Consider the following 22,661-nt stretch of genomic DNA (forward strand, 5'->3'; position numbering starts at 1 on the left):
TTTACACAATGGTGAGACACTAACCAAGAGTAAGCCTGATTCTAAGGCATACTTTCATAAAGATCTTGAATTTTATGCTTCCACGGTCGTCAAAGAAGATATAAGACTGGCACTTCTACCTGGAGGTTTCCAGGTAGAGGTAGGCTGGTATTAATACCACAGTTCAGGGATATTATGCAGTAAGCAGATTTTTGTGAGATGTCATAAGGACCGAACTGTCAGGTAAGACACCGATAAATCACAAAAGGGGGGTGTTGGCAGCTTCTTGTGAACTGCGTGCTGACAGAAGAACAAAGACAGAATTGTTGAAGGGGTGAAAAACCGTCTGCTGCAGGGCTCTGGGATTTAAATGAAAGTCAATATTGATCAGAACAGGAGGCGACAGAGAGGAACACTAGGCCTGAATCCTGAATTGCAGGACAGGACACAGGCGTGGAGGAGCTCACTTGAATGCTAGGCCCAGCTTCAGACTGTTCAAGAGAAGTGAGTCTTTGGCCGTAATTTCAGAAATAACACACATCAGGTATTCCAACCAACTGGGTGGAGCACATCGGCAGGTATTACAGTGATTAAAACTCCTTCCCATTTATTTGCTTGCTTGTTTAATTAATTTTTGTAGCTGAAGAGATCTTAGGTTTCTTGGGTTAAAGGAATGTGGAAACTCTTTGTCTAGAATGAGATTTTCTTAATCACACGACATTTATCATATTATGGGAGTCAGATAAGGCCCCGGTTCAAACTAACATAAAACTTTTACAAAATATTTTAAAGGTATGATAGCATAGTTTCTCCAGCCTTCTAATGCTATTCCTCCCCTGGGTATCCGGGCAGTCGATTTAACAAGGGGAATAATTTTGTTCAGGGACTCTGAATTATTCTTTGTTAGTTACAGACTTTCGATGTCATAGGATCCTGAGCTCTTGGAAGTTTACACATCAGTTGCATCAGAGACAGCTGGAGATAGCAGAATTAATTGTTACAAAGCCTTTAGTCGGGGCAACAAAAACAACCAAAGGAGCGCAATGAGAGTTCATATCTGGCCATTCTCTCTACCTTGGTGAGACGGCAAACTCCTCACAGAGAGTTGGAGGAGGGGAGTCAGTACTCCACCTCTTTTGAATATTAGAAATTCAATCTCTGTAAACTCAGCCCTATGAAACCCTAATTTAGCAACAGCATTTAACATTGAGAATGTCCAAAGGGCAGGGGGTCCTGGTTTACTGCTCTAAATTTTAGCCACAAAATGTGTCCAATACAAGATTCATCTGGAGGCACATAAGCAATAGTACATATAAATAATTACAAGAAATGTATGGTTTGGGGATCTGATGGGGTAGAAGCTGATGAGAATTCACTTGTATGCAATACCGAAGTGCGTTTGTGGCAGCAGGAAGCAAGCACGTCTGATGGGCATTGAGAGTCTAAGGAACTGTGCTTGTGTCTCGTCGGTCACGGTTATCTGTGTGACCTCTCTGGTTTCTACCAAGTAAGGAGGTGTATCAGTGTTCCTCAGCCATTTTTTTTTTTTTTTACTCAAGCACCCTTCAGTTAAATATATAATCTATCGAAATTCCTTAGGAATTAAAAAATATATATTATTTGTGTCATATATGATAAATGATTTTAAAAGCATGTAAAATTTTCAGATCGATTTGTCTTGAAAGATTACTGTATAAATTCCTATTCCTTTTCTTTTAATATTGCTTTTATAAACATTGTGGATTAGTCACTATATATTTAAGTATATGTTTTGACTTTAGAAAATGCTTAGTTTTTAACTTCCTGAATTCTATTGTATGAGAAAAAGCATAGTTTATTGATGAACCAACTAAAAATAATGTTATATTGTGTTTTATTTGGGAGTGAGTAGACACTGAAACATATAGTAAAATTCAACTACTCATTATGCATCAAATCTTAACCAAAAATTGCTTTTGTATCTATGCTGAGAATTCTTACATTTTTCTTTAAAAAAGGGCGTTTATTTTTGTGATTTTTGTCTTTGTTTGTAAATGATGGGATAAAAGAAAATACTTCAGGCTGCTATTTACAAGCACTTCCCCACAAATAACATGCTGAGAGTTTAGAAGGTCTTTATACTAACTAACAAATTATAACTCACATTGGATAAGATGGTATTATATTTTCCCTTTCAACAATGGTTTTTGAAGTACTAGAGGTATATTGATGTGCCTCTAAAAAGTTCGATCAGACTAGCGATTTATTCATTGTTGGCCGTCTTGAAGAAAAATTTCAGAATTATCATTTTAATACTTCTTCTTAGTATGTATCAGTATCAATTATACCTTGCAAATAGTAGAAACCTATTCACAAAAACTCAAGCAGAAAGAGAATTGACTGGAGTGTTCTGGGGTGACTCAAACATCAAAGGAGGCTCAAGGTAAAGGTCTGAGAAAGAGCAAAAATGTGTAAATCTCTTCAATTTTGTGAGCTGTAGCTACTTAATAGTCCTATCAAAGTGTCATGACAGAGATGAATTACCTTCTGCCATTCTCTCCTGTCCTTGGTCACTCAGGTAAGAGTCAAAGTCCAAGGAAAAGGGAATTGGATTGGCCTGTTCTGGATCACATGCTCACTGCTTGGCTCTAGGAGAGTGAGGCACCTTGATTGACAGTCCCAGTTAAATTGTACCCACTAGGGTAAAGGTGCTGATGCTCTCCCATGATAACTTATGGTGCTATCCTCAGAAGGTGCTGTGTGAACATGAACCACATATGTTAACATGTATGTCTTTCTGTCTCTAATCAGTGGTCCTCTACAGGTATTAAGTTATATAACAAATGATTAAGAATACAAATTATTTGAAGCTGAAGAACAAGTAAAACATTCAACTAGTAGTATTGATCTGGATAGTAAACCGACAGAATGAGTCATGAGAATATCCATCTGATCTCCACTGGCTGCCATGAATGTTCATTTAGGAAACTCTTGGAGGCTCTAAGATGCTTCCAATTAAAGCAAAACATCTGGACAATTATTTTACTTATCAATTTAAAAACACTCCTCTTCTCCCACACATAGCAGACATTTGCCATTTTAGGCTTCTTGGCATCCAATGAGCTCCTCCATGGCAACAGCATCCCAGCTTTTCATTTGATTCAAGAAAAAACAACTTTATCCCTAGCTCTAGGGATGGGCCCTGATTGACTGAAACCCAGTGAATTCTCCTGACTTCCAGGATCAGGTTCCACAAACCAGCCTGGCCTAAACACAAATGAGGACACACTTTTTTGAGATTTCTAAAAAGAAAAGATTGTTGTGTTTTGCTTTCTCTTTTTCCTCAGAATTTACCTGGAGAGACATTTTCTCTGAATGGCACACAACGCTGATGCGAGGCTTGATATTGCTGAAGCCATTTGGCTACATCTCTTAATGAGAGATATTAAGTCTGAAGTCAAGGTTGATACAAACGGGAGAGTAAATAAAAAAAAAAAATCACAGAGAAACAGATTTGGAGCCCACAGGTTCAAGCTGCACCTGAAGCTGTCACTACCTGTGGGCTTACATGAACACAAAATCTATTTGATTATTTATACTAGTTTGAGTTGGAGTTACTGTTGCTACATACGAAATAATCTTAATTGCTACATTGCCAGAAAACCTCTGAGGGCCCCAGAGTCTATGAACTGTTGATCGCAAAATGCTGGATTACATGATATCTAAGGTCATCTCCAATAATAAAAATTTTGTCCTATTACTGGTAATAGGTAGTGTTACTGAAGGCAAGCTGTAGAAGTGTGAAATGACCTAGGCATTCTGCGATGGATCTCAGCCTTGTTGCTGAAGTACATTTACTATCTAATTAGCTATTTTTAATTCAGAAAGAGGAACTTTCTTGATTTATTTTTCTTTTTGTGTTCTGTGTGGTTGAATATTTGTGGCTCTTAAACTGTAGTTCTCTTTTTATATATCATCTTCTGCACAGTTTCAAATTTTATTAATAATCTCAACTTTTGTCTTTTGTTGAGAAACAGGAAATTTGAAGACATATTAGGTATTTGATAAATACATGTTTAATTAAAGTTATGATTTTATCAATGGCCTATGCCAAAACTAGTGGTTCTCAAACTTGGCCACACATTAGAATCACCTGGGTAGTTTTGAAATAGCGGTTCTTAAAAGTTCAGCATACACCAGCTTATCTAGTGGGCTTGTTAAAAACACAGATGTTGTGGGCCCATCTCAAGTTTCTGATTCAGTAGTTCTAGGGTGAGGCCACAAAGTTTGCATTTCTAACTAGTTCCCAGGTAATACCGATGCTGCTCGTCTGGGAACCACTGCTCTAAAACACGTTCATCCTATACTATTTACGTCAGAATCTCCATGGTGGGGTGATTTCTGACACTCGCCAGATGATGCTGATGGAGAACCAGGTTGAGGACCAGTGTTCTCAACAGAGGAAGGTGGCTGGCTTTTATCTCCCGATTACTTACAGAGGCCCTTTTACTATCCCAATAAAAAATTCTTTGAAATACCTCAAATGAACTCTTTGCCCCCCCCGTCTCCCTAGGAAAAATTAATAAACTTAAATTTAAAAAAAAAATACTGAAGTTAACTACTCAGAAGACTCACAGGCCACGTATCAGCCATCTTGCTCCAAGGAGAACTATAGATCAACACAAAAGAATTTCTGCAATGATTTTAGCAGAGTCCAACTGAGAAAACAAAAGTTGTCATGTATGAGATTAGTAACTGCTGGAGGCACAGAAGGAGGAGGTGGTATTTATCAGAGCTCGGTGGCCTGGGATCCCAGAGGGAAGCTGGAACCGGGGTGGGCTCTTTCACCTGCTGCTGCAGTTAAGGAGGAGAGAGAATTCCCGCTAGAAATGATCCCCAAGGCAGAGAAGGGGAAATACCGCCCCTTCTCTCTTCTTTCTGCATCTCTGATAAGCCTTTCTCATTGCTTACATATAATAGGATGGCGGTTGACAAAGGGGTCTGGGAAAAAACAGCCTGTTGGTCAGACCTTCTGCATACAGAGCAGAGCAGAAGAGGGGGAAGCTTAGGACTGAACGTGAGGGCAAAGGTGCCAAGGACCAACACTGCTCTTATTTCTGGGACAATTCAGTCTCTTATTGATAAAATTGGTTGAAGGAACATCCATACATTAGATTAGGTATTTCTAATAACATTTGGAATCTTTCACTACTTATATTGGAATTTTAATCCAGCCTTAAAAATGTGTGTTTATGTATGTGATATGTGTATTTGTTGTATGCGTGTACAGTCTCCTTTAGCCAAAGGGCAAACTATTCTAAACACTATAGCCGCCTTTTAAAGTAAACACAAAAAGATTCTCCTAGTGTCTGGAATGGTGGCTTTTCTAAACTCTCCCTTCTTCATAGAAAGTAAGGAGTTGACTAGGACTGGGATGATCCCTACCACGGGCTCTAAGATATTGGTATTTCCTTTGACTTTTTTTTGTTTTCTAAACCACAGAATGACCCCATATGCTTCCTTGACTATTAGGGTTAAACTCTCAAACTTCCCATGAACAGGACCCTTACTTCAGTTTTGGATGCACTAAACCCCCGCTTTACATAAGAAAGAGTGTTGAGTGTACTAAAATCCAGTTAAAGAAGATTTCTTGAATTCTACTGCAAACAAAGAGCCATTCTGAGTTGGCTTGAATCTATCATCTGAATGGTATACAGGGTTAAATTTTCCAGTTAATCTGCCTTTCTGCACTCTCTCCATAAACTCATCAGCAGATCTTTCTGTCCAGATTGGTTATTTGTCTGAAACTGTTTTCTCCATGAATGCCTATCATGTTTTTCAGTGTCCAGAATATCAGCCATAATGTTATAATATGATAGACAATATATATAAATATATAATGTTATTAACTATCATTAATCATTGACTCTTCATCAAATTCTAGCCCTTCTGAGAGGATCAGTTTTAGGACCTCTCCTAACTGTTCCACATTAAGGAATTAATAACTTTATTAGCTTTAGTCCAGACCAAGAGCAGGTGACCCATCTCATCTGGGGCCTGTTAGTTAATTAGCAGGTGTAGATTATATATGCCTTGTAAAAGTACTGTTCTTTGGCTCACTCAACTCCATTCTGACCTTTGGGTCATGCCTTATTGAAGAAAAGGGGCTGGAAAGTCAAAGCCTGCATTTCTCAGCTTCCCTCACAGCTGAGATTTCCCCAGATCTCCGCTTGAAATTCGGAAGTCAGAAGTCAGGTGGCTGTGCTTCTCTTGTTGCTTTGGGCAGACTTCGACACAGAGAATTCGGTTCTTTGCAGCAAGGCTGTTTCTAACTTCTTGGGTGTTGAGAGGTGGGACACAGAGCATCCCTTTTGCTGATGTGGATTGCAGCTGGGGGGGGGGGTGTGCTCCGGAACGAACAATCGCATTTCCCCTATTTTCTGATCTTCTGATGGCAGAAACAGCAGCTCCCATATAAGCTCATCGTTATATCTGGGAATCACTCTGGACGCGAAGACTAGATCTTGCTCTTCCAGCTCTGTGCGTACCTGTTCCTCTGTATCCGCCACTTTTCTGACAGATGAGCTGACGTGGTTCTGTATCTTCACTAGACCTTAAAATGCTACAAAACGCTAAGTAATGCAAATGGCAGTATTGCCCCTGAGTTTAGAAACAGACTTCACACTTACAAAAAATTCTATCCTAAGAGGAGTCAGGGAAGTACGGTAGATTGAAAGATTCTGGCCTGCTAAATTTGCTCATGGGTTTGGTTTACGTTATTTTAAAATTTTAATGTTAGTTGTTTATTTTTGCCAATGTTACATACATAAATATAATTTTAAAAGTCAAAATTTTTGTTTTTACTAGACTTATAACACCAACAGCAGTTACCTGTGTCTACTTCTCTGAGCCCCATATTCCCTTCTCACAGATGTTTTAGCAATGTCTTCTGGTGTCTACTTTTCATCTTTAAATAGCATCTCTATGTTGTTATTTCTTGAGTTTTTCCATTTTATTTATTATCTTCTGACTTCCTTCTATGAAAGACGAAAGCTTACCTCTTCTCCATTTGTCCCTTACCAATGAACACCTTCACACATTTCCTTTCTCCTTTGCTTTTACAGATACCATTTTTTTTTAGTAGGAAAAGTCTTTTCTGTTTACATTGTTATGACTATGTCAACATTATTTACAACCGAACCAAGTACCACATAAGGCTCACATTTCCTTTCTAGCACATTAAAAAAGTTTTTTCCTCTAAGGTAATAATTACTTTTTTTAAAAATTGAAGTGTAGTTGACACACAATGTTACATTAGTTTATACTGTTTCGTGAATATATTCTTGTCTCGTGTCACATTTTCAGGCAATCATTACATTTAATGTATATATAGTACTTAAGGGTCAGACTATATCACAATTTACTTAACCATTCCCTTATGCAAGCTGCTGATATTTTTGTTGTTAACACACAATGCCAATGGACAGCTTTACATACCTCTATGGCCAAATTTCGGACGACGTCCTTAGGATAAATTCTGAAAAGGATAATTATAAAATCAATGAATTTTAAGGCCCGTGGTACATATTGACAGGCTCAATATTATTATTTAATTAAGAACTTTATAATTATCTTCATTTGGGGGGTATAGAAAACGTCTCCAAAATTAGTCCCATTTCTGTTTACTTTTCTTTCCTTAACAGAACTATCGCTGAATGTGAATATACCCATAACTGGCATTGTGAGATCTTGGGACTGAGAAAGCTGAGACGGCAGGAGGAGCTCGTAAGGAGTCACTCTCTGCAAAAAGAAGTAATACGTTACTCAGTAATTCTGGGTAGAGTACTCTCTGCTAAGTAAGTACTGTGAAGTCATAGCCAGGATTCCTAGCTGCTCAGGGTTTACCGAAACCGTCTCTTAGTTTGGTAAAGCACACTGAAAAGGCAGAAAAGAGTATTATGTAAAATCACACTTTGAGTAAAACCCAGTGTTTTGGACTGAATTGTGTCTCTCCTCGCTGCCAAATCCACATGTTCAAACCCTGACACTGACTTTGACTAGATTTGGAGCTGGGGTATTTAAGGTTATATGAGGTCATAAGGGTGGGGCCTACTCTGATAGGACTGGTGGTCGTGTAAGAGGAGAAAGAGCTAGTCCCTCTCTCTTCATGCCTGCACAAAGGAAGGGACATGTGGGGACACAGCCAGGGAATGGGTGGCCATTGGCAAACTGGGAAAGGTGGTCTCACCAGAAATGAGCCCTGTCACACCTTGATGTTAGATCTCTAGCCTGCAGAACTGGGAGAAAATACATTTCTGATGTGTAAACCACCATCTGTGGTATTTTGTTATGGTAGCCTGAGTCGACTAACATGCTCAGAAACTTGAAAATTTGTATTGAAAAAAAAAAAAAAAATTGTCTCTTGAGGCCAGGGAAACAAAAGCAAAAATAAACTATTAGGACTACATCGAAATAAAAAGCTTCTGCACAGTGAAGGAAACAATCAACAAAACTAAAAGGTAACCTAAAGAATGGAAGAAGATATTTGCAAATAACATATCTAATAAAGGGTTAATATCCAAAATATATAAAGAATTTATATAAAATATATAAAATTTATATATAAATATATATATAAGTGTATATATATAGATAGATAGATATAATATATAAAGAATTTACACAACTCAGCAACTCAACAATGTGAACAATGATAGGGATTTATTCACCTTTGTAATACAAATGGGCTACAATGTGTCTTGTTATGGCTCCTTTTTCATTATTTTTATAATACAAATCTTTTAAATTTGAAGACTCAGTTCTTCATTTCAGTCAGTAAAAATTTTTTCTATTATATATTCAACTTTGATTTTGCTCTTTTGATTCAGGGTTCTTCAACAATACTGATGTAGTCATTTATTGAATCTCTATTCTCTGGACTTTATTCCTATCACCTTTAAATTTTTTTCTTTTCATTTTCCAAAAAGCCTTCTAAATTTTGACTTTCAAGTCATTAATTCAATATCTTTTTTGTCTCAGTTTTGCTAATGATTAAGTTTTATTACAGCCTTCTATTTTAGTTCAGTCTTTTCATTTCTAGTATTATTTAAATATTGCCTTATTCCAATTCTGTTTTTATCACCCCTTTTGAATTTTAATCCTAATTCAAAGTTTTTTAATCTTCTGTTATCCTATCAAAAAGACCCAGAAGTTTTTTTTTTCTTTCATTGTGATGAGAATTTCCCTTGTGCTAAAGAATGTCATAGGCCCTCATGTTTGTTTGTTTGTTTCCTGCTTACTCATCCTGTTCCAAGGTGTTTGCCAATAGATAGGGCCTTTGGCTTCTTATCTGATTTATGGCTTATTGGTTGTCAGTATAGCTGACTTTTTAGATTTCCATTTGGGGGCAAATTAATGTTCACCAGTCCTAGACGATTTAAGTGCTGCAGGCTGACCGGATTGAGATGGATTCTATGCCACTCAAAGTATCTATTGTTTGATACGTGTTATTTGGATCCAGGGAGTAAAAGCAAAACTAGAAACGCCATATTTGACTAACAAGATTGTTCTTATTTTCACTTCCGTCTGTACTACATTACTTGTTGAAGCTGTTTCCAAGCATGCAGTGTATCTATTGTCACCACGAGCTCCTCCTGCCACACACACACACACACACACACACACACACACACGTGTCTCATTCTGCAAAGAGAGGAAGGTAACGATGAGGGCCGGGTTGGGGTATAGCACACTCACTCCTTCCAAAGGTTATCTGAGTCCTGAATAGCATCTATTGCCTGGCATTCTGGCAAGTACTGATCCTCAGTCTTTGATCTGCATGATACACAGTGAAAGAAAGCTCATCCTATATTCTCTATGTTGTCAACTTTCTCTATTTAAAGTGGTTGCTGATTATGACTTACAATTCATCTCCCTAGTTCCTTCAGTTAATGGAATTTTCTGTTTCTTGTGGTAGGATGACTGTCAGTTATAGTTTTTGTTGTCATCAATTTTTGTCTTTCTTTTGCCTTCACAGGTATTTTAGCAAGCCATTGGGACAGTCTGCAGCCTGGACTGCTAGTCAAGTGTCAGTTTTTCACTGGATTTCGATTTTAAACATTGGTAGACAAGTTGTGTCCTGGTATCCCTTAATTTCCAATTTGAATATCATCCCGATAAACTGAGTATATATCTTCCCGCCTTAGCAAACAGGGATACTAGCACCCTCCTCTATTCTGGTGACATAGTTTTATTCTTATTCAGCAATAAGAATAAGAACTAACTGAAATGATGTTAACTATTGTCAGAAAATGCAATTTCATATCAACTATGCCAAAATTAGAATCATGATTTTGATAGCTATTCTTCAGGATTCAGGTCGACAAGACTAATCACCTATTCAACAGGTCAATTCTTAAAGTTATCAGAAGTATATTTTACAACGAATTCACTTTTCCTGGGCAAAAAGGGTTTGGTGTCATTCAAAATTGTATTTGGCAGGAGACAAGGTATTTAATAAATGTTTAGGTCAGCTATCAGCTTCTACCTAACTTGAAATTCTAGGCCTGTATTACTTCTACTGTGATACATGATGAGCAGTTGACTTTAGACAAGTATTCACTGAGATATTCAGTATGATGAAATGTTACTTCTGTAAGAAAATTTTAGCTCTGTAGAGTTCCAGTAGGAAATGGAGTAGTCAGTGCTGTCCCCCAGACTACGAACAGTCCCCCAGTCTGCTGTCCTCCAGTGAGACTACGAACAGTTCTCTTTTTGACAAACTCCTCTGAATTTGTATGGCAGACTTGAACACGTGTAGAAGTAATATGCTTTATGGGAATATATTTGTTAATTATTGCCACATAACAAGCTACCTCAACAGTTAGTAGCTTTAAACAACAAGGATTTAACAAGCTCACAATTCCACAGGTTGGCAATTTGGGCTAGGCTCAGTTAGGCAGTTTCTTTGGTTTATAGAAAGATCGTTCATTTGTCTGCAGTAAGGTCACCTGGGAGTTGGCTGGCCTGAAATGACTCATTCACATGTCCAACAGATGGTTCACTGTAAGGTTGGGCAATGGGAGGCACCTGGGTGCATCCAGCAGGCTAGAACAGGCTTCTTCACATGGAAGGGCAAAGAGTTCCAGGTAAGGAGGAGAAAGCATCAAGACCTCCTGAGGCCTGGACTAGGAGCTGGGAGAATGTTGCTTCTGTGGCATCCTGTTTTGGTCAAAGCAACAGATAGGGTGGAGAAATTAACCATAACCTCTTAATGAGAGCAGCGGCTAATTCCCATTGCAAAAAGACAGGTATACAGAGAGGAGTGGAGACTGGGGCTAGTTTGCAAGCTATCAGAGAATTATATCTAATAGGGAGGCAGCTTGAAAATCAGTAAGTATATTTGTTTCCTATGACTGCTGTAACAAATTACACAAACTTAAATACAACACACACTCACTTTTTTACAGTTCTGAATGTCAGATATGTGAAGTCTGTTTCCTTGTTTGAATCAACATGTCAGCAGAGCTGTATTCTTTCTAGAGGCTCCAGGGGAGTCAGTCTTTTGCCTCTCTCATTTTGTGGTGGCTACTGGTGTTCCTTGGTTTGTGGCTCCAATCTCTGCTTCTATGGTTACATTACCTTCTCCTTTTTTTATGGTTAGATCTCCCTTTGCCTCCCTCTTTTAAGGATACATGTGATTATGTTTAGTTCATCTGGGTAATTCAGGATAATTTCTCCATCTCAAGATAAGACTTCATTTAAGTCTTAAGACAACTTAATTACATCTGCAAAGTCCTTTTTCCCCCTACCATATAAGGTAACATTTATAAATTTCACAGTTCAGGATGTGGATATCTTTTGGAGAACCACAGTAAGGGATGCACCTGTGAAATAGTGTCCAGTTATCTAGTATCACATATTTTTTTCCTTGGTCAAAACTAAACCCAAGTGGCAAGTAAATCTGACCTGATTCACCTAAAATTATACAAGAAAACATTATCTTTGTCACTGCAAATTAGGCACCAATAGGATATGGATCTTCTTTCAATCTAAGGCAGAGAATACTTACAGTCCACACATTCAATATTCCTCTATTCTACAACTTTATGGAATACATGAAGAGCCAGACACTGTTATGCTAGGTTCTGGAAATCCACCGGTGAACAAGAGTTTACATTTTAAATTGCCTTGTCCAATATGGTAGCCACTAGCCACATGAAGCTACTGAACACCTGAAATGTGTTCATTTGATATGCAATATGTTGCCAGTGTAAAATATATGCAAGATAGGGGAGCCTGGGTGGCTCAGTTGCTTAAACATTTGACTCTTAATTTCAGCTCAGGTCATGATCTCATGGTTCAGTTTGTGAGACTGAGCCCCACATCAGGTTCCATGCTGACAGTGTGGAGCCTACTTGGGATTCTCTCTCTCCTTCTCTCTCTGCCTCTCTCTCTCAAAATGAATAAATAAACTTAAACAAACACAAGATTTTGAATACTCAACAGGATAAAAGGAATATAAAATATCTCAGTTTTTATATTGTTTTCATATTGATATGGTGGTATTTTAGATATATCGATCAAGTTAAATACAATTTATAAAGTTAGCTGGGTTTCTTTTCACATTAAAAAAACTTTTTTTTTCATGTTTATTTAGTTTTGAGACAGAGAGAGAGCATGAGCAGGGGAGGGCCAGAGAGAGAGAGAGAGAGAGAGGGAGACACAGAATCTGAAAGAGGCTCCACGCTCCGAGCTATCAGCACAGAGCCCGATGTGGGGCTTGAACCCACGAACTGTTAGATCATGACCTGAGCCGAAGTCGGACACTTAACTGACTGAGCCACCTAGGCACCCCTCTTTTCACATTTTTTAATGAGGCAACTGGAAAGTTTAAAATTACATATGTGGCTTGATTTACATCATATTTCTATTAGACAACACAGTTCTAGAAGTCGGGAAAATAGAATAAATGAAGTACTAATAATGTTTAAAAATAAAATCTAGTGATAGAGAATATACTAGTAGGCTTCTCTAGACTGGGTGCTCAAGGAGGGACTCACGTGACTTTTGAGCTGGGACCTGATTTATATTAAAGCATTAGTTACATACAGATTTTTGGAAACTTGTTCAAGGTAGAGTTAAGAGAAAAAATATTTTCTTGGTTGAAAGGTTTTTTTCAAGTGTAAAACCCTAGTGTGGGGAACAAATTTGGTTGGTCAGACCAAAGAAATCCAGTGAGCACGGAGGAAAACAGAGTAGGAGAACATTGGAAAGTTAAGAGTAAACCAACCCATTTTAAGGTCAACAGAAAGCTCAAACTCAAAATTTGTCCTATTCAACTTCCTTTAAACTCTCAAATTAGATCATTAATATTTGAGCAAGAAAAGGGCACTGTTACTAATGTAGCTGTGTGAACTCCATAAGCCATTTGCTTCTTTGCCTCAGTTTTCTTATCTGTAAAATGGAGTGGCAATAATTGTACTGACCTCATAGAGTTTTTGTAAAGATTAAATGAGATCATGCATACGCACACATTTAAGTGATTTGTGTTGCCTACGACTGGTGTCGATTCCATATCAAGTTAGATCATTAGAGAGGTAGGTATATATTACTTGAATAACTTACAGAAATGCCCTTTTTGGAATATAATTAAATGTGCTATCAGTTTCATCAATGGTTGCTCTGAGAATGGGTCAAATGCATGATATCTTTGCTTTTCTATTAAACTATCTCTGCCCACCAGGCTATTAAACATTCCTTATAGGAGATTCTGTGTCACAAATTTCTTCTGAGAGTTCAGTACAAAAAAAAATCTCCTGCTGGATTAGTACATACCATTTTATTAGAAGAGAAGCAAAAAAGAGGCCTAAAAATGTTAAAAAGAGGTAAAAAAAAAAGAAGAAAAAGCCCTCATTATTATCTTTCTTTTAAATTGTATTAGCTGATAGGACTCTCAGTTAAATTTCTACTTGGTTTTGGGTTAGTGTAAGTTTATGGGATTTATAATAGAATTACTTTCCATAGGCCATATGTATTGTTACAGGCCTTCTTTCATTATTTTAAAAGCTTATGACGTGCGTATTTTATTATATAGTACTTAAATCATTTTAAAAATAGTTTAAGCATAAATTAAATAAAATATATAAAGCATTGGTTCTATGAGAAAATACATTTCCAAGCTTCACAGAACCGAGTCATAAAAGAATTTTTGGAACATAGCCTTTTAGAAGTTCAGGAATTCCTCATATATTTGGGGTGGGGGGTATTCTAAAATATCTTATGAAATCCTCTCTTTAGATGATGTGTTTCCTAAAAAGAGAACAGATTTAAGACCTTATTGATTGGATGATACAAAACAAAGGAACTTTGGAATTAATTTTTATATAAAAACATTATTTGTTGAAGATAAAAAGAAGCCATATGACATTTTTTTTAAATCTAAGGGCACCTTTCTCAGAATTCATTCATTCATTCATTCATTCATTCATTCAGTAGGTGCCTGTTAAAGGCCTATTTGGTATTAGAGCTCTAAATACAGAGATAAACTGAAGTGTCTGTGAGATGAGGCAGGAATTTTCTGGAGTCAGCTAATGGAGGGCTTTGTAAGAGAAGCGTGGTGTGGAGTTAAAATTTCATCCTGAAGACAATATGAAACCACTGAAACATTTTAGGCACAGAAATGACATGATCAGATTTGGTTTGTAGAATGGACTTTGACAGCTATTTAAGAGATGAATGCATGGTGGGGATGGGGAAACAGGGGCAGGTGAGCGGGTAGGATTGCACATAGACCAAATAAGGAGTTTTTTCGTAAGAACTAGGAGAAACATTTTGAGAGTGTCAGTGAGCACAGGAAACAGGGGCCACAAACAAGAAACATTTAGAAAGAATTGAGAGAGAATTTGGCAGAATTGTCTGGAATGACTAAAGCTTCCAACTTGGGCAATGGAGCAGATAATACTGGTATTCATGGGGACAAGGAGTGAGTGATGTGAAGGCTGGTGGGATTTGATACAATACAGCTGGTTTGGGACCTGTTGAAACTGTAATGCCTGTAGGACAGCTGAGTTGTTTGTGGATTTAGTGATCAGGAATGGAGACAGAGATTTGGGAGATATTAAATCATTGACAGTAATTGAGGGCATAGGTATAGATAAGATTTGCTAAAAGAGTATACCCACAGAAAAGGTTGTTGACAATGGGACCTTGAGGATTAATAGCATTTAGGAGGGAGAATGGAAGGGAGGGAGCTAATCTAACATGTGAATGAGTCAACAGGGAAAATCCAGAGAATGTGGCCTTTGGAGGGGAGAATTTTAAGGAAGCAGTAGTTTATAATGTCAAATGCTAGAGAGAGGTCAAGTAAGATAAATAGAAAGAATACTTTGGAATCTGAAATTAGAATATGGTATCAGAACAAGTTGAGCAAGACAGAGGTGGTGAAAACAGAGTCGGTATGAAAAATGAATGAGGGATGAACAACTGGGAGACCACGAGTTTAGACTTGGGGTTCTGAGAGGGAGAAAGGAGAGCTGTGGTTAGTTGTGGGGGGACACAGGGAGGAGGCAGAATTGTTTTATTACTGGAACTGGGGACTACAACTTTCTGTTGAGTAAACCCACAAGTGAAGAGTGGATATTTGGTGGCAGAAAGTCCCTGATGTGGGACAGGGGACTGGCTCCAGACCACTACCTTTCCATTTTAATTCTGTTGAAATGTTATATAGCTCCACAATAATAGGGTAACTTACATGTGTCCTTCATCAATTAATAATCTTCATTTATAGCCGATAGGAATTTCAAGAAATGATTCATTTTCTTTATACTTTCAAAAAGAATAATATCTATCGTCATGGCCCTCATAAAAGTCTTTGGAGTTCCATTTTTTTCTTTACTCATTCTTCAGATTTTATGACACACTAGGATTTGTTCTCCATTAATTCAACCAAAATTATGCGTAGCGTCAGGGATATGATGGTGAGTGAAATGCAGTACCTGCTTTTGAGACACACAGGGCTTCTAGTTGGATCTGGGTACCTACCTAGGTACTTGTGATTACTGCTGGTGATAGCAACGTGATGGTAACATGCTGGTGATAATGATGTGGTCCTTAGTCCATTTGTCTGTTTAGTATGATTGTGGCAAAATAAAGTGTCAAATTCTCTTTTGCGTGTTCTTTTATTAGAAGTTCTAGGAAATAGTCCTGTAGAATTGTTCATATGCAAATGAAGTAGTACTATTAAAACACAAAACAATTCTTCACAAGAAAGTGCTTTTAAGGACATCAGTTTCTTTTTGTCCTTTTTCACTGTTAATTGAGTGTCTTGAGGATAAGGATCTTGTCTGGTACTTTACTTTCAAGATATGCTATATTGGGAAATGCACAGTATTTAGGACTCAGAATACCTGGGGTCAATTAGTAATCAGCCGTGTAACTTGCCAGCTGAGAGACCTTGAGGACATCATTTAATTAGCATCCAGAAAATGAAGATAACACCTGTCTTGCCTACCTCTTAGGGTTTAAAGAAAAAAAAAATGTTTTTCTTTAAACAATCCAACGCATGAGAGGGTTCTTTATAACTTAAAAGGGCTGTGTAGTTGGTTTGGGAGGGTCCCAGAATCCTAATGTCCTATAGTTCTGCTGATGCCTAAAGTTTTTCATGTAGGGCAGATAATAACTTCTCTGTTTTGCCTCCACAGATTGGAGTTGGGTTCTGTCCTTTGTAATGGAAAAAGTCCTGACTTACCACCTGAGGCTTGGTCTGAATCAGATGAACATGGCAACATGGCTCAATAAAGCTAACACATATAGAACATCTTCTGGGGAGCGAGCACAGAGCCAGGAACTTCCCCAAATATTCTCGCAGGGTGCAAGGGTGGCAGTGCGGTATGGACTGACTGGACACTGGGAGGCCAACTGTGGAAGCTGAAGGCAAAATTGTAATGATGCCCTGCCTGGTTGTGCTCAAATTAAACCTCTGACTGGTTAAGTTCTAGATCTGCTGCCCCTGGTGGGAACACAAGTGTGTTCTTATTGAGAGAAAGAAATGGCTCTTCCATTATCAAGAGTCAAGATTATTATTTAAGGAAAGAGATATGCGGATCAAATTGTAGAAGCTGGGAATTCTAGTTGGTTTGGGGGAGCAGAATAGACTTTGGAGGGAAATGAAATCAGGCTTCCCTGTGGTAAATTAGCAGTTACAGTCTTGTACACAGGAAGCTGAAAAGGAATCATCCACCAGTGCCGGATCTCTTAAGCAATTAAATACCCTGGCTACCCAGGGTACTCTTTCAGAGGGCATTAATGATTGACAGTACCTGTGGAATGATCCATGTTGTATGTACATCATTCTGTAATTAAAGTTTTCTTCTGCCCTCTCTTGACTTCTGTGACTTGACACATATTGCTTACCTTGTACACATAATACTAGCAGCTTCTGTATTTTGAAAGGGCTTGGATTCTAGATATGAAGTCATTGGTCATTAACTTTTTGTTAAGCACCTGCCAAAACATAACCACGTAGACGCTTAATGAGTAACAGCATTTGCCCTGAGCTTATTGATCCCATGGAAAGGTTTTGGCACTCATACCTATCAAGTCATATGTACTTTAATCAACATATTCTTCCCAATTGTGTCTCCTACTTTTGGACAGCGTCACCTCTTTCCATATCACTACAGTAAAAAAATACAATTGCGCTTACAAAGAAATGCAATTTCTCCCACAAAAACTAGTTTCTATGGAATTACATGATCAAGCATGAATACATTAGGACTTGCGGCCTATCTCCTTTCAGGAGACAGGCCTGATGTTTTTATGCCTTGCCTAGTTCCACGGCTCATGTAAATAATACTTACCAAGCAGCTAGAGCCCTTAGCTGGCTGCATGCTTAATCCTACCGAGGGCTCAAATCAGGTTCACCCCTGCAAGTGTTGGCAAATGTCCAGCAGAGAGTGAGGCTGTTTTGATCATCTTATCTCATGTGAGGAAGCACAGCAGGAATGGGTAAGAGCAAAGACTTTGGAATCCTACAGAGCAGGATCCAGACACAAAGCTCTCCTTTATCCTAACTTCGAACCTGGGCAAGTCACTTCAACCCTTTAAGCCTCAATTTCTTCATCTGTAAAATGAAGGTTGGTTGAACCACCTCATTGTTCTAGGATTAAATGAGTTAACAGAGGTATAAATAGCTTAACAGAGTGCCTTCTACAGGGTAATCACAGATAACTACCACTGGCTATCATTTATGGCCCAGGGGTAGATCAAACAAAACTCATATGGCTTTCTCAGATCCTTGTCTCTAAATTAAATCAATGGTTCTAAACTGGGGGGCAATGTTTGCCCTCCCACTCCCATTCACAAAGACATTTGGCCAGGTCTGGAGACATTTTTGGTTGTCCCAACTCACAGCGTGGGTGGAGAGGGGTGGAGAGGCTGCTACTGGCATCCAATGGGTAGAGGTAGTGGGATATTTTGTTTGTAAACTTTGGGGATTGCATAGACAACCCTCCCATCCTCGTTCCCCCTTAGTGAGGAATTATCTGGTTCAAAATGTCAATAGTGCTGAGATAGAGAAACTCTGAAGTAAATGGAAAGGAATCCTTCCACAGATGAGTCACACATCAATCCTCATCAAAAAACCAGTGTATCAACAAGTATTTGCCGCTCTTGTGTTCCAGGTATCATATCATCAGCTTTTTGCAGTTTAATGCAGCATCTTCTCATATATTAATCTACTCATTCTGACAAAAGCCCTGAAAAAACAAGCTGGGCTGGCATGAACCACCCCCCTCACCCCCTTTCTCTGCTGCAGATGAAAAGTCAGGCTGAGAGGTTGACTTTCTTAGAAAAACACAGATGGTAATTAAACCCAGATGTTGAGTCCCAAATACAGTGTTTCTGCCATTCTCACATGCCCCGCATTGCATTTCTGCGGGGAATGCAGGAGACATTTTAGACATGGTTCCTCCCCCAAGAGTTTTACTCAACTGTTAGGAGATTTACACCCATGAACACTTATGTATACATCCTGGGCTATAATAGATGCACATTCCACCTCCCATCCCCATCCCTTCAGGGTTGAGAGTCCTGCCATGCAGCTCACCTGAAACCAGTGTTTTCTTTCTCCCAAATTTTAGAGGGCTGTTTTGCAACAAAAATGTAGTAACTTGTCTGAAAAACCAGGGTGCTACCCTTCTTTACAGTCTGTACTTTCCTAGCATATGCCATCATGTTCCTTTTTCCCCACCAGCCCTCCTACATAGCCCAGATGGTGCCTGGCCCGCTCCTGCAAACTTCTGATTGCCTCTATTTCTTTTTCATGCTGGGCGGCTTCTGAGCTCTTCTAATGCGGAGCTGAGATTCACCGATACTCTGTCCAACTTAATGCCCAGATGTTAGAATATTCCAAAACGTAACCTGTTTTGATGTTAACTTTGTTCTTCTTGGCTCAGCGGCTATCAACATGTCAGCACCTGCAGATTATTTCATGAAGTTTTGGAAAGTCCTGATTTTTAATTCAGATTTTATGGAAGTTAAAGGAATTTATTTTAGAAAAAAAAAAAAAAAGACATGTGATGTCTTGCCGCGGCGTAGCGGCCTGATATCTCTAAAGAACAACGTACCTTCCTCTTTTTATAGGCTGCGTTTATGCTGTCAAATTAGCTTGAGATTATTTTTACAAATAAGTAAAACTGATTCTAGCTGACACTCAGTCACAAAGAAGTTTTAATACCTAAGCTAGTAAAAAAGTAGCTCAAACATCAGGTAATACTCCTTAACCACAGAGGAAATAAACAACTCAGGATTAATTTAGTGCATATCTATTAGTATCTATTATCAAGAAGTTATCAAAAGACTCTTAGAAAAGTCTTTTCATGAGTTCTTTGAGGAGGATAATAAAATTTACCCTGGCATTTCTTATTCAAATACATGGAACCATTGCTAACACCAACATTAGCAAATACTCTATCAGTATATGATACTTCAACCAACGACATAAAGTTCAGAACTGCTTGTACCCCAAAGGGGACGTCTTTGTTTATTTGTTCCTATGTTTATTTTACTTTGGAAAACATACCTTAATGAAAAGCACTGAAAGTCCAGTGGTGCTTCACAGACAAATGACTTGGAACGATATAGACCCCCAAGCTGGCTTTTTTTTCCTGCCTAAGGACATGCCGGGAAGTGGAGTGTAAAACACAATCCTTCTTGATTTATTTTTACTTGGGTGGCTTTGGAAGTTACTCAAAACTTATGTGCTCCATAAAAGACAGAACCGAAAGTGTACAAGATGCAACTCAAGTGGAAACTGCCAACTAGAAATATTTTCCAGAGTCTGCTCCTGACCCTCGTGGTGGGCTAAGTCACCCTCAGAGTTGATCACACAGAGACATGCTAAGTCATGCCCACACAGGAAGGATGCACACGACACTCTTCTCTGAGTAGTCCTTTCTTATGTTCTTGCCTTGCTGGGAGCCCTTCTGTAGCTTCTGATTGCTTTAAAGACTTTAATCCCTAACACGTCATACGGTCCTACAGAGATCTTTTTAGATCTGGTCTCTGACTGGCTCTCCGGTTCAGCTGACATCACCGAAACAGGCAGGTGTGTGCAGGGAACTGTGCACAGTTGACTCATTTGCAGAGTGCCCACTCTGTCGCAGGCACAGGGCTTGGCACAGCTGGCCGTCATCGTCAGAGCAGGAAGAGGGGAGCAGGGGATGGAGGGAAACAGCATTAGGCAGGGCTGCGGAGACTGGTTCTGGAGGCCTTATATGTCAGTTGAAGGAACTCGAACCTCATTTTATCACCTTGGTGATAAAGGACTTGTTTTTGTTTTTGTTTTTATGACCTCTTTTTTAGGCATCATTGAATAAATGTTTATTAAGAATTTTCCGGGGCTCCTGGGTGGCTCAGTTGGTTGTCAACTCTTGATCTTGGCTCAGGTCATGATCTCACGGTTTCTGAGTTCGAGCCCTGCGTCGGGCTCTGCTGATGGTGTGGAGGCTGTTTGGGATTCTGTCTCTCCTCTCTGCCCCTCATCTGTTTGTGCTCTCTCTCTCTCTCTCTCAAAAAAAAAAAAAAAATATCCAAGGCATGGTGCAGTGATACATACTCCATGATACAGTACAGAACAAGACATTTTGATTCCTTTCGTATGGAGCATGTGACCGGATGAAGGGCAAATAAATGGAAAAGCGACATGTTAAGAAAAACACAAACAAGAGGTCGAAATAGAAACCACCAAGAAAGGTTCCCACTTTTGATAAAGTACCAGGAAAGGCCTCACTGGGAAGGTGATACTTAAGTGGCTGCACAAGATGAGTGACCAACTCATCTTCAAAGAGAAGAAAGGTGAGCATTCCAGAAAGAGAGAATGGCAAAGGGACAGTTACATATGATTGCAGGAACAAGAGAGCAATGGGCTGGATTTCATAGGGTGAAGAGGAATAAGGTATGAAATAAAGCACGGAACTGCAAAGACAAAAGCCAAAAGATGCAGGGAGTTGTAAACTCTGCTAAAGAGTTTGGATGTTGTTCTCATTTGCTCTTTGGGGACAGGACACAGTGTTTGTAACATGGTTATGTGGGTTATCTGATATGTATGTGTTACAAATATGATATATATATTTCTTTGGGTACAACCATAAAATATTTAAAATAAACTGAGAATGATTATAATGAATCTTTCTGTGGAAGTGAGTCTAAATGTGTATAATTTTTAAAGGAGCCATTTTATCTTTCGGCTTAATGGGGAAAAAAAGGAAAAATAAATACCATTTTCATCGGTATTCTAGGATCAACTTACTAACATCTTAATATTCCAGCTAATCATTGGTAGCTGAGACTATGAAAGGGGTTTGACTTCCAGAGAGAATTTCTGAAGTTTTGGTTAAGCAATCTGAAATTCATATCCCTTTCCTTTAAGCTACCCATCAGTTTTATCCTTCAGTGTATGTCACACTCAACAGAGAAAACAATTCCGTAGAGCTGTATCCTAAGTCAGGGAGGCTGAGATCATTTACAGCCCAGCCTCTTAGATAAAGTTTCATTCTCTTTGGTGCAGGAAGATGTTAGGTCTCATGATGCAGCCTGGACCATTGAGATTTTGACTGCAACAGGGTTCTAAATACACGTTATGAGTAGACTCTAGATGTTAAAGAGTGACTTGAAAAATATCTATACAAGTCTTATTTTCTTAGACAGCACCCCCCCCCCGTTAAAAATATTGGTTGCCTTACAATGTAATGATTCCAATATTAAATAGTAATGCGAGCAAGACCTAAAATTTTTGTTTATTTGTTTGAAAGCTAAAATGCCGCTTAGACAAATGAAAAACTCATTTACCTACATCTGGAGTATATTTAATAGAGTGAAAAAGAGCAATGACTCCAGCTTATCACTAAAGGCTGAATAAAAATTACCTGCCATCAGGTTTAAAGCTTTGTTAGTGTCCAGCTAAATTTATAACTAAGCCATTAGATCCTATGAAAAATGATCACATTTGATGATCTTTTACTCTGAACTTTCTCCCAGGATTCTTTTATTTCTTTGTTCCAAAAATGATCCATATTATACTGAGAAAACTTTATTCCATTGTCATTTCCTTATTAATGAGATTCTGATTTAACAATATAGTGAAATTATAATAAAGAGTGGATTTATTACAAACTATCTTGTACGTGTGTCATATAATATACTGA

At 38.5% G+C, this 22,661-nt stretch overlaps 1 long non-coding RNA gene across 1 annotated transcript; it reads left to right on the forward strand.

Moving 5' to 3' along the window:
* The first annotated feature begins 297 nt into the window (after positions 1-297).
* LOC122240132 lies at positions 298-16,948 on the forward strand. Its single transcript, XR_006219473.1, has 3 exons — positions 298-557; positions 7,662-7,814; positions 16,659-16,948. It is a non-coding gene; the product is annotated as an uncharacterized LOC122240132 (long non-coding RNA).
* The last annotated feature ends 5,713 nt before the right edge of the window (positions 16,949-22,661 follow it).

This window comes from Panthera tigris, chromosome B4 (genome assembly GCF_018350195.1).
Source record: "Panthera tigris isolate Pti1 chromosome B4, P.tigris_Pti1_mat1.1, whole genome shotgun sequence".
NCBI classification, from domain to species: Eukaryota; Metazoa; Chordata; class Mammalia; order Carnivora; family Felidae; genus Panthera; species Panthera tigris.